This window comes from Saimiri boliviensis, chromosome 6 (genome assembly GCF_048565385.1).
Source record: "Saimiri boliviensis isolate mSaiBol1 chromosome 6, mSaiBol1.pri, whole genome shotgun sequence".
NCBI classification, from domain to species: Eukaryota; Metazoa; Chordata; class Mammalia; order Primates; family Cebidae; genus Saimiri; species Saimiri boliviensis.
In genome coordinates, this window is record NC_133454.1 from 114518736 (window position 1) to 114529119 (window position 10384).

The following is a 10384-nucleotide window of genomic DNA, read 5'->3' on the forward strand; positions in this document are numbered from 1 at the left end:
CTTACAAAACTATACTTAGTCTTACCATATGACCCAGCAATCTGCTTCTGTGTATTTACTTACTTAAATTAAAAATTTATGGGCCGGGCGCGGTGGCTCAAGCCTGTAATCCCAGCACTTTGGGAGGCTGAGGCGGGTGGATCACAAGGTCAAGAGATCGAGACCATCTTGGTCAACAAGGTGAAACCCTGTCTCTACTAAAAATACAAAAAATTAGCTGGGCATGGTGGTGCGTGCATGTAATCCCAGCTACTCAGGAGGCTGAGACAGGAGAATTGCCTGAACCCAGGAGGCGGAGGTTACAGTGAGCTGAGATCGTGCCATTGCACTCCAGCCTGGGTAACAAGAGCGAAACTCCGTCTCAAAAAAAAAAAAAAAAAAAAAAAAAAAATTTACAACAGCTGGGCACAGTGGGTCACATTGTTAATCCCAGCACTTTTGGGAGGCCAAGGCAGGAGTTCGAGATCTTTATGACATAAATAGTGAACTTTAATGTATGCAAACTTTTTTTTTTTTTAAACTGAGTCTCGCTCTGCCGCTCAGGCTTGAGTGCAGCAGCGCAATCCTGGCTCACTGCAACTACTACCTCCCAGGTTCAAGCAATTCTCTGCCTAAGCCTCCCGAGTAGCTGGGATTATAGGTGCCCGCCACCATGCCCAGCTAATTTTTTTGTATTTTTAGTAGAGATGGGGTTTTACCATCTTAGCTAAGCTGGTCTTGAACTCCTGACCTTGTGATGCACCCGCCTCAGCCTCCCAAAGTGCTAGGATTACAGGAGTGAAATGTATGCAAATTTTAAAAAGTCATTTAGGAGACCGGGGGATTGCAGAAAAGAATAAAGACTGAAAAGGGAATCTAACTATATTACAGATGTGTGAAACAACTTCCCCAAAAGGGGTGGGAAAAAGGTTCTGACCTAAGTAGCTTTGGTAATGAGTGGAGTCTGAAAGATTAAGGGCAAAAGGAACTGCACAGAAGTATGTAACCTAGTTGCTAAAGTTTTTTCCCATGGAATATGGGTTAGCAATTCTAATACTGCTATCCATGTATGTATATCCATATACAATGGAAATGGACAAATAAATAAATGGAGGTAGAAATTAGGTTTTTTACTATGGTAATGGAATTCAAAGGTCAGCTAGGAGAGGAGGCTAGAATGATCTAGGTGATAATAATGGATCAGAATTAGAGGTACTAGTAAGAACTCATGTTCCCTCCCCTAACCGGACTACTGAAAGTGATCTATGGAACTCATGGTTAACTTAATATAGACAAAGACAGCTACAAAGAGGAATATTTATAGATATGTCTATACACATGGAGTTAGCATACATTCACACATTTCTTCGCTCTAATAGTTGAAAGGGCCTAAAAGAAATGACACCCCAGTAGCAAAGAGAACACTTAGTACCCAGGTCTTGTTTCTAATAGCATTCTCCAATAAAGGAACCAGGCGCCTTGGAGAAATGGCTGATTCTAGCACTGGGACAAGAAATACACAAGATGAGCCTGGAACATTTCCAGATAGTAAGAAAGTACTCAAAGATCAATACAAATACACACACACACACACACACGCACACACACACACGTATGTGTGTTAAAGGAATACAGGAGCCAACTGAAAGAGCTCCCAATGGAGAAAGCTGAAATGACCTGAACAACAAAATAAAGTAATACTGGAATGTAACCTAAAATATAAAATAAATATCCTTGAGTCCATACTATTATCAGTAAATACTTGACTAAACTAATAAATGGGGAAGGAGAGACAAGAATTCAAAATAAATTATGTAGATACTCTACTCTAATGATCAAGAAACTCCCTATTCCTTAAGTGTGGGCTGCATACAGTGACTTCCTTTAAAAAAACACAGTATAGAAAAGGAGGGGGAAAAAGAGTAAATTCACACTAGAGAAACCTCACAAACACTACTTCAGGTTAGTCTGGACAATAAAGGTCAATATTAACAGTCATAAATCATGTTGATAGCATGTACCTTTGATATGATGTGATGAAAATGGCACTTTACCTCTGTGGTCTTCCTGCCCAAAACCTATAACTCCAGTCTAATAACGAGAAAAACATCAGACAAATTCTAATAGAATGACATCTTACAATGTATTTGACTAGTACCTCTCAAAACAGATTAGAAAATTTTTTAAAATTCAGATCTGTAACTTTTCTAGCTTTCTTAGTCAAAGACTTTCTGAACTAGGCTGTTGAGATACTGTTCACATCCAAAGACACAGGAACAAGTCTGGTGCAGTGGCTCACACCAGTAATCCCAGCACTTTGGGAGGTTGGGGCGAGAGGATTGTTTGAAGCCAGGAGTTTGAGACCAGTCTAGGCAATATACTGAAACTGTGTCTCCACACACACAAAAAAATTGAGGACCGGGCACAGTGGCTCATGCCTATGATCCCAGCACTTTAGCACTTTAGCACTTTGGGAGGCCAAGGCAGGCAGATCACTTGAGTCCAGGAGTTCAAAACCACCCTAGGCAACATAATGATATCTTGCTTCTACAAAAAATAAAAAATTAGCCAGGCATGGTAGCGCTCGCCTGTAGTCCCAGCCCCTAGAGGCTGAGGTGGAAGGATCCCTTGAGCCTGGGAGGTAGAGGTTCCAGTAAGCAGAGATCGGGCTACCACACACTTCAGCCTTGGAGACAGAGGGAGACCCCATCTCAAAAAAAACAAAACAAAAAAAAACACTGCTGAGCTAATCCTGTCACAATATTTTTAGAATATAAAAATAAAAAAATAAAGACACAGAAACACAGCCAACTGGTTAGTCAGATACTGTTTTTATCACTTCATTGTACAGAGAAGATGATGCCAGTTTTGGCCAATTTTGTTCAACAAATATTTTTGACCACCTAGTTTGTTGCAGGCACTGTTGAGCCATTGAGGTAAACTCACAGGGGAAAAAAAAAAATCTATGCTCTGCATTTCTATGAGAAAAATCTAACAATTTATAGACAAACAATAAAAAATTACATAATATATGCTATGAAGTAAGTAAGTAAAAGTGACCAAAAGGGCTCCTCTGAGAGCTAAGAAAAATGTCTCTTTAAGGAGATGACATATTTAAATTGAGACCTGAGGGTGTCAGTAACATAGGCTGGGGGTAGGGGTAGAGTGAAGTGGGAAGTTCCACAACAGAATGTAAAGGTTGAAAAGAATAAGTGTAACGTGTTGGAGATATATACATCAAGTAGGTAGAGTAACTGCTCTGATAAAAATGAGCTAAGTAATGCATGCTAAACTCCAGAACAAAGATAGGAAAATCGTTTAAAAACCTTAAAACTCTCCAGCATTGACTACTAAGAATCCATCAATCCTAATTAGATTAAGAACTCAGTTTTATGTATCCCTTTAGCTAACCCCCACCACTGCCACAGTTGTCCATCTCCCGTACGGTAAATGCTATTCTTCACTGCCCCATCTTCCCTCTAAAAACTATCATGCCTGTCATTACATATTTCATCATATCTCTGGTAGAAGTACTTTTTTTTTTTAAAGGGGTTGGGGGAATTCTACCCAGAAACTGCTCCTGAATTCTCCTACAGATCCCTACTTCACATAGTAAAACCATAGGTTAAGATAAGAGCAAAGGCCCTAGAGACAGACTAACTTGGGTTCAAATTCAGGTTCTATCACTTAGTTCTATGATTTTAAGCAAGTTGCACAGCCTCTTTAAGACTCAGTTTCCTCATCTGTAAAACACTGTGAGGCTAAAGAAAGATAAAGCATGGCCTAAGTGCATGCAAAGGGAAAAAAAAGAAAGAGATAAAGCGTGGCTAGGCACGGTGGCTCATGCTTGCAATCCCAGCACTTTGGGAGGCTGAGAAGGGCAGATTGCTTAAGTCCAGGAGTTTGAGACCAGCCTGGGCAACATGGCAAAACCCTATTTCTACAGAAAAATACAAAAATTAGCTGGGTGTGCTGGCATGTGCCTGCAGTCCCATCTACTTGGGAGGCTGAGGTGGGAAGATCAATTGAGCACAGGAGGTTGAGGCTACAGTGAGCCATGACCACACCACTGCACTCCAGCCTGGGTGACAAAGCGAGACACTATCTCAAAAAATATATAAAAAAATAAACTGTGGGACCCAGTAGGCATTCAATACATGTTAGCTACTGCTAGTGAAAGTATCTGGGCATGTATTTTATTCAAGGACCAGAGCTGAGCCTAGAGGGATTACAGAAACTATAATTTGCTACAGTAAATTGTTTTAGAGATAAAACTGTCACACTCCCTTAGGTCAGGGCCTTTGTTTTTTTCTGGTTCACCAGTGTATTCCCTGAATTTAGAACAAAGTGTAACAGACATTAAGCATCATCTCAATATCTATTCAATGAATAAATAAGACCCCATTAAAGAAGCATAAGAGAACCTGGCTTTACCCTAACATATTAATTCCCTGTCAAAATTTTTAACACTTATCCTAAGGCACTGTTTAAGAAGTTTATTATTTTTAATTGCTTACCAAAAACCATGAACAGGGTTCATAATATTAAGGTACTCAAATTTATTAGAATTAAAACTTTGCTGCTGGAGCAGCTGAGAGCTCAACACATGGTGGTCTCTGGAGCACAGTGTGCCCAGAGAGGGCATTGAAGCTCCATGCTTCTTACCTCATACCACCCCTATATAGCTCTTCATCTGTATCCTTTGCAATATCCTTTATAATAAACTGGCTGGAAAATGTGTTTTCCTGAGTTCTGTGAACAGCTCTAGAAAATTAATCCAACCCAAGGAGGAGGGTTATAGGAATGCCCATTTATATAGTCAGTCAGTCTATAGAAGCACATGTTAAAAAAAAAACCTGGGGCTTCAGACTGGCATCTGAGTTGGGGGCAGTCTTGTGGGACTAAACCCTCAATCTGTGGGATCTGACACTACCTCCAGATAGTGTCAGAATTGGCCAGGCACAGTGGCTCATACCTGTAATCCTAGCACTTTGGGAGGCTGAGGCAGGCAGATCACCTGAGGTCCCTGAGGTCAGAAGTTCGAGACCAGCCTGGCCAACATGGAAAAATTGTCTCTACTAAAAACACAAAAAATTAGCTGGGCATGGTGGCAGGTGCTTGTAATCCCAGCTACTCAGGAGGCTGAGGTAGGAAAATGGCTTGAACCCGGGAGGCAGAGGTTGCAGTGAGCCAAGATCACACCACTGCACTCCAGCCTGGGTGACAGAGCGACTGTCTCAAAAAAAAAAAAAAGTGTTAGAATTGAAATGAATTAGAGGACACACATGTGGGGAAAAGCTCCCACATATCTGAGGTCACAGAAATATTCTACAGTATAAACAGATAAACTTATTAAAGTTTGCTATTCTAAATTGTCAGAATTGGTATTTGCTAGAATGACTTTGGCTCACAGACACATATGGGTTGGGAAGAAAAAGGATAAAAGCATGGGGGACAAAGAATCTTTTATTCCTGAGTGGCCAAGTGGTCACTTACGGCAAGGAGCCAAAGCTGTGCTGTCATCAATTACTAAAGGTAAAAGTTATCTATGGAGCCAGCGCAGTGGCTCACGACTATAATCCCAGCACTTTGGGAGGCTGAGGTGGGCGGATCACGAGGTCAAGAGATCTAAACCATCCTGGCTAACATGGTGAAACCCTGTCTCTACTAAAAAATGAAAAAAAAATTAGCTGGGCATGGTGGCAAACACCTGTAGTTCCAACTACTCGAGAGGCTAAGGCAGGAGAATTGTTGAACCCGGGAGGTGGAGATTGTAGTCAGCCGAGATCGCGCCACTGGACTCCAGCCTGGGCTACAGAGTGAGACTGTGTCTCAAAAAAAAGTTAATCATGTAATCTACAGATGGATCCAACTGCCTGGGAGTTGGTTCACGGGATACACGAGGAGATGCAAACTAGTATTTAAGAAGTGAAATGTTAAATCCCTTGGTTATTGTTATCTGTAACAGCTAAAATGAAATTAAGAGAGTGGTGGGTTGGACCTTCCTGCTAGACCAAGCTCAGATTTCAGTAAGTGTGTAAGCTTAGGCCACTAGCTTCAAATCTGTCCCCCAAGGGAAAAATTTATGCTGGGACAACCAAAAGTGCTTCTAAGACCTCTGGTAAGGAAGAAGGCGGTCTGCAAAACCAAGGAAGCATTGAAACCAGGGGCTACAATGTGAAAGAATTGTTTCATTTTGTACATTAGTATCATCAGCTTCTTGAGGGGAACAGTCTGACTACCTATAAATGCCAAGTGGAACACCCCAGATCCAGATAAAGCCACTGATGCTTCATATGCAAGCCATGTGAAAATGGCTTTATGATGACTAGGACATTTACCCTCTAAATAGGCCCACTACCCAGGTCATGGTAAATGCTGTGGTTAAGGGTGGACTCCTTAATGTGGATAACCTTACCACTGCAAAATCAAAAGACAGTTCGAGAAGCCTTAACAAATGTGCTGTCTGTTTCCTCTCATGGGTCTTACAGATGCTAATAAAACCATTAGGCTAACAGAATTGTGAGACAGAGGGCAAATGGATTCACCATGGAAGGTGGAAATTTTTAAATGGTTATTAAGAAAGAAGGTAGCAGGGTGTGGTGGCTCATGCCCGTAGGGAGGACTAGGCTGGATGACCACAAGAGCCCAGGAGTTCAAGACTAGCGTGGGTGCCAAAGGGAGCCCCTGGTAGTCTCCTAATATTAAGGGGTTCCAAACAGGTTTGCTATATTTACCCCAGTTTAGAGAAATTCTAAGTCAGGAGGCAGATTATAATGAGAAATCTAATCTGAAATTGATAGGGCAATAGGCAGATGAGTCAGAAAGATAAAGACTGACTGACTGTGGTGGCTCACGCCTGTAATCCCAGCACTTTGAGGCAGGCGGATCATGAGGTCACAAGATCGAGACCACCCTGGCCAATACGGTGAAATCCCGTCTCTACTAAAATACAAAAAAATCTGTTGGGTGCAGAGGCACATGCCTGTAGTCCCAGCTACTCGGGAGGCTGAGGCAGAGGAATCACTTGAACTCAGGAGGCGGAGGTTACAGTGAGCCGAGACTGCACCACTGCACTCCAGCCTGGTGACAGAGCAAGACTCCATCTCAAAAAAACAAAAAACTGACAAATGGGCAAGTGTCTCCTGGCTGGGGACCCCAAGTCTTCTGTATACAAGTAGGTAAAACGGTCAAGGAGTAGTGAAGAGAAATTCCTGGGACTCCATCATATAGAAGCCCCAGGCACAGTGGTACCAAGAGCCATTTGTGAAGCCCTGAAGAGGGCTACAACTAGATTAAGAGAAGGCCAGTCATACTGGTTGATACCTGTAACCGCAGCATTTTGGGAGGCTGAGACAGAAGGACCCCTTGAGCCCAGGAATTCAAGACCAGGCTGGTCAACAAGCAAAACCTCATTGCTACAAAAAATTTAAAAATTTGCCAGGCATGGTGATGCACACCTGTAGTCCCAGCTGCTCGGAGGCTGAGATGGGAGGATCACCTGAGCCCTGGAGGTCGAGGCTGCAGTGAGCCATAATTGCAGCACTGCACTGCAGCCAGGGCAACAGAGTGAGATCTGATCTCAAAAAAAAAAAAAAAAAAAAAGAGAGAGAACACAAAAACGTGTCGACACAACTATGAAAGTTGGAAGCTGTGCCTCCTATACGTAAATGTTTTATGGGAATGGATATTATGTCTGGCTGGGGAACACTTCCCCTACCTAGAATTGCAAAAACAAAACCTGTTGATCAGGTCCTAATGGAAGCTCCAGTTTGAAAAGTGAGGGTTGGCTGGATGTGGTGGCTCACCCCTGTAATTCCAGCACTTTAGGAAGCTAAGGCAGGCGGATCACTTGAGATCAGGAGTTCGAGACCAGCCTGCCCAACATGGTGAAACCCTGTCTCTACTAAAAATACAAAAAATTAGCTGGGCGTCGTGGTACGCACCAGTAGTCCCAGCTACTTGGGAGGCTGAGGTGGGAGAATCCCTTGAACCTAGGTGGCGAAGGCTGCAGTGAGCAGAGATCGTGCCACTGCACTCCAGCCTGGGCAACAGAGTGAGACTCCATCGCAAAAAAAAAAAAAAAAAAAGAAAAGAAAAAGAAAAGGGTTGATGGAATTAAGATAAAAGTTTACAAGAGAGTTGGTATATTCAAACATACTTCATGTGAGAGCTCCACACCCTTCTCTCATACCTACTAGACCTATGCCTCTCTTCATCTGTATCCTTTGTAGCATCCTTTACAATAAACTGGTAAAAGAAAACAAAACAAAACAAAACAGAAAAACAGCTGCTGCTAAAACTGAACCATCAGTTGTAGAAAAGTGCGATGGAATTACCATACACCACTGTTCAGAATTCAAAGCTGATCAAGACTTTAAAGTAATGGACAATAAAGTAAAAAGCATGTTAATTGTTATGGCAACCTTTGCTTGCCACTGCCTCAGTGAACAGCCTTGAAAAATGTATTTAAATTTTTTTTTTTGCATGAGTTTATCAACTAGATTTAGCTTATGCTGGCAAAATAAATTGCTTTCACCTTTGTATCACTAAAGTTTATAAAAGCATTACAGTTTGTCCAGTCACTTAAGTCAAAAATCCTTTACAATTTCTTAAAGTCTCAAAAGATTCTTAGCTTCATTTATTGGCTCTTTAGGTCAAAAAAGGACTTTTCAGGGTGATGAAAATGGAGGAAGGAAGAGCTCAGCTTTCTAAAAATGAATTTTCAATTACTATAATTATGCATAAGACAGGCAGCATTTCTGGGCCAAGATTTGATGCCCTGGTCCCATGATAATTAAATTAGAGCCATGCATAAATTTGGGGCAAGTTCTGCAAAAACCACTTCAACTTCTATTGATGCTGAATGAAAAACTCATTGTTAAGATTCATCAACACGAATATATTTTCTAACACACACTAGCCACTCTGGCAACAACCCTTTCACCATTTTCTATCCAAGGACAGAACGGAATGCATTTCAATCCTGCCCAACAATGACCACCATTACAACTAGCAGGGGAGAGCTCAAAAGTAAGAATCCAGTTCACTGAGCCCCGACCTTAAAGTAGCAAGGCCTGCTGAACCCCACATTGCTGGCTATTGTATTGGTGCCCCCACATCTCCAGGGCTGGAAGGACACCTGAACGCTCCCGACACCTTGAGAGAGTGAAAGCCAAACAAACGTTAAGGGCGGGGTGGTGGATGATCGGAATCGTTCACATCGCACAAGCCGGCAGGCGACACAGGTGTGCGGCCAGGCCCCGGTACCGCCGTTCTCCTCACGCTCCCAGACAAGGCCCTTCTCAACCACCACAGCTCTAGGAGGCTCTTACTTATTCATTCACTTGACAATTACGCGAGGAGCACTCTAGCAGGGCCGGCTCTCCAGGCCCCCGCCCTGGTTCGGGTCCATCACAGCGGCCAGGCACGGCCCTGCGCTGTCCGCGCCCCCCGGGCGCTGCCACCCGCGCCCCGCTGCGGCGCCCTCTGGCCACCAGGAGCCCAACCACGGCCTCCGTCGCACACGAGCGCCCACGCCCCCCGCCCTGCCCGCCGCAGGTCCCCCGGCCTCCGCCCCGCTTCGCCGTCTCAGACCTGCCGGGTTTGTGGGGCAAGGGAGGCGCGCGTCTGAAGACTCCCCCAGCCCCGGGACCCAGAGGCCGCTCTACGCGCGCGATACCTGCCCTCGAGGGCCTCGTGGGTGGGGCAGGCCCACCGACCACTCACCTCAGCTGGGTCAGAACCAAGGGGCCTGCTCTAAGCCGTTTGAAACCGCTTGGGCCGCCGCACACCCTGCAGTGTCCTCGTTCTTTATTGGTCCTCGACGGACCGCCCATCGGCCTTTTATTGGTCCATTTGAAAGGCCTGTGGGCACGCGCCGTCCTCAGCCTTAAGGGGGCCGCGCGCTGCCGTGTTTCCCTCTGGACCTGACGCTACCAGCTCGGGTGGGGACGCCGGTCGCTGCCGGGGGCGAGCTGTCGACGACCCCGAAAAGAAGGGCGAAAGGTGTGTGTAGAGCTGGACATTTCTGAACGTCAGCATGCCTCAGCCTCCTGAGTATAATGCTACTTTGAGGAATTTGTCCTACAGATCTGCGCAAGTATGCAAAGAAAAAGAAAAATATACAAGGGTGTTTACTGCAGTACTGCGGTAATCCCAAGTAGCTGGGTTTACAGACATGCATCACCATGCCCAGCTAATTTTTTTTTTTTTTTTTTTCTGGTAGAGACGGGGTTTCACCATGTTGGCCAGGGTGATCTTGAACTCCGGATCTCAAGTGATCCACCGGCCTTGGCCTTTCAAAGTGCTGGGATTACAGGCATGAGCCACTGTGTCCAGCCAGCACTGTTTAAGATTTAAAAAAAAAATCTGGAGGCCAGGCATGGTGGCTTATGCCTATAAT

At 44.2% G+C, this 10384-nt stretch overlaps 1 protein-coding gene across 2 annotated transcripts in view; it reads right to left on the reverse strand.

Moving 5' to 3' along the window:
- CKAP5 (cytoskeleton associated protein 5) overlaps positions 1-9790 on the reverse strand; it is a 114752-nt gene extending 104962 nt beyond the window's left edge. For both annotated transcript variants that reach the window (XM_010334076.3, XM_074401389.1), the window contains exon 1: positions 9709-9790. The gene's annotated coding sequence lies outside the window, so the exon portion shown is untranslated. The remainder of the gene's footprint in view (positions 1-9708) is intronic.
- Between the last annotated feature and the right edge of the window lie 594 nt (positions 9791-10384).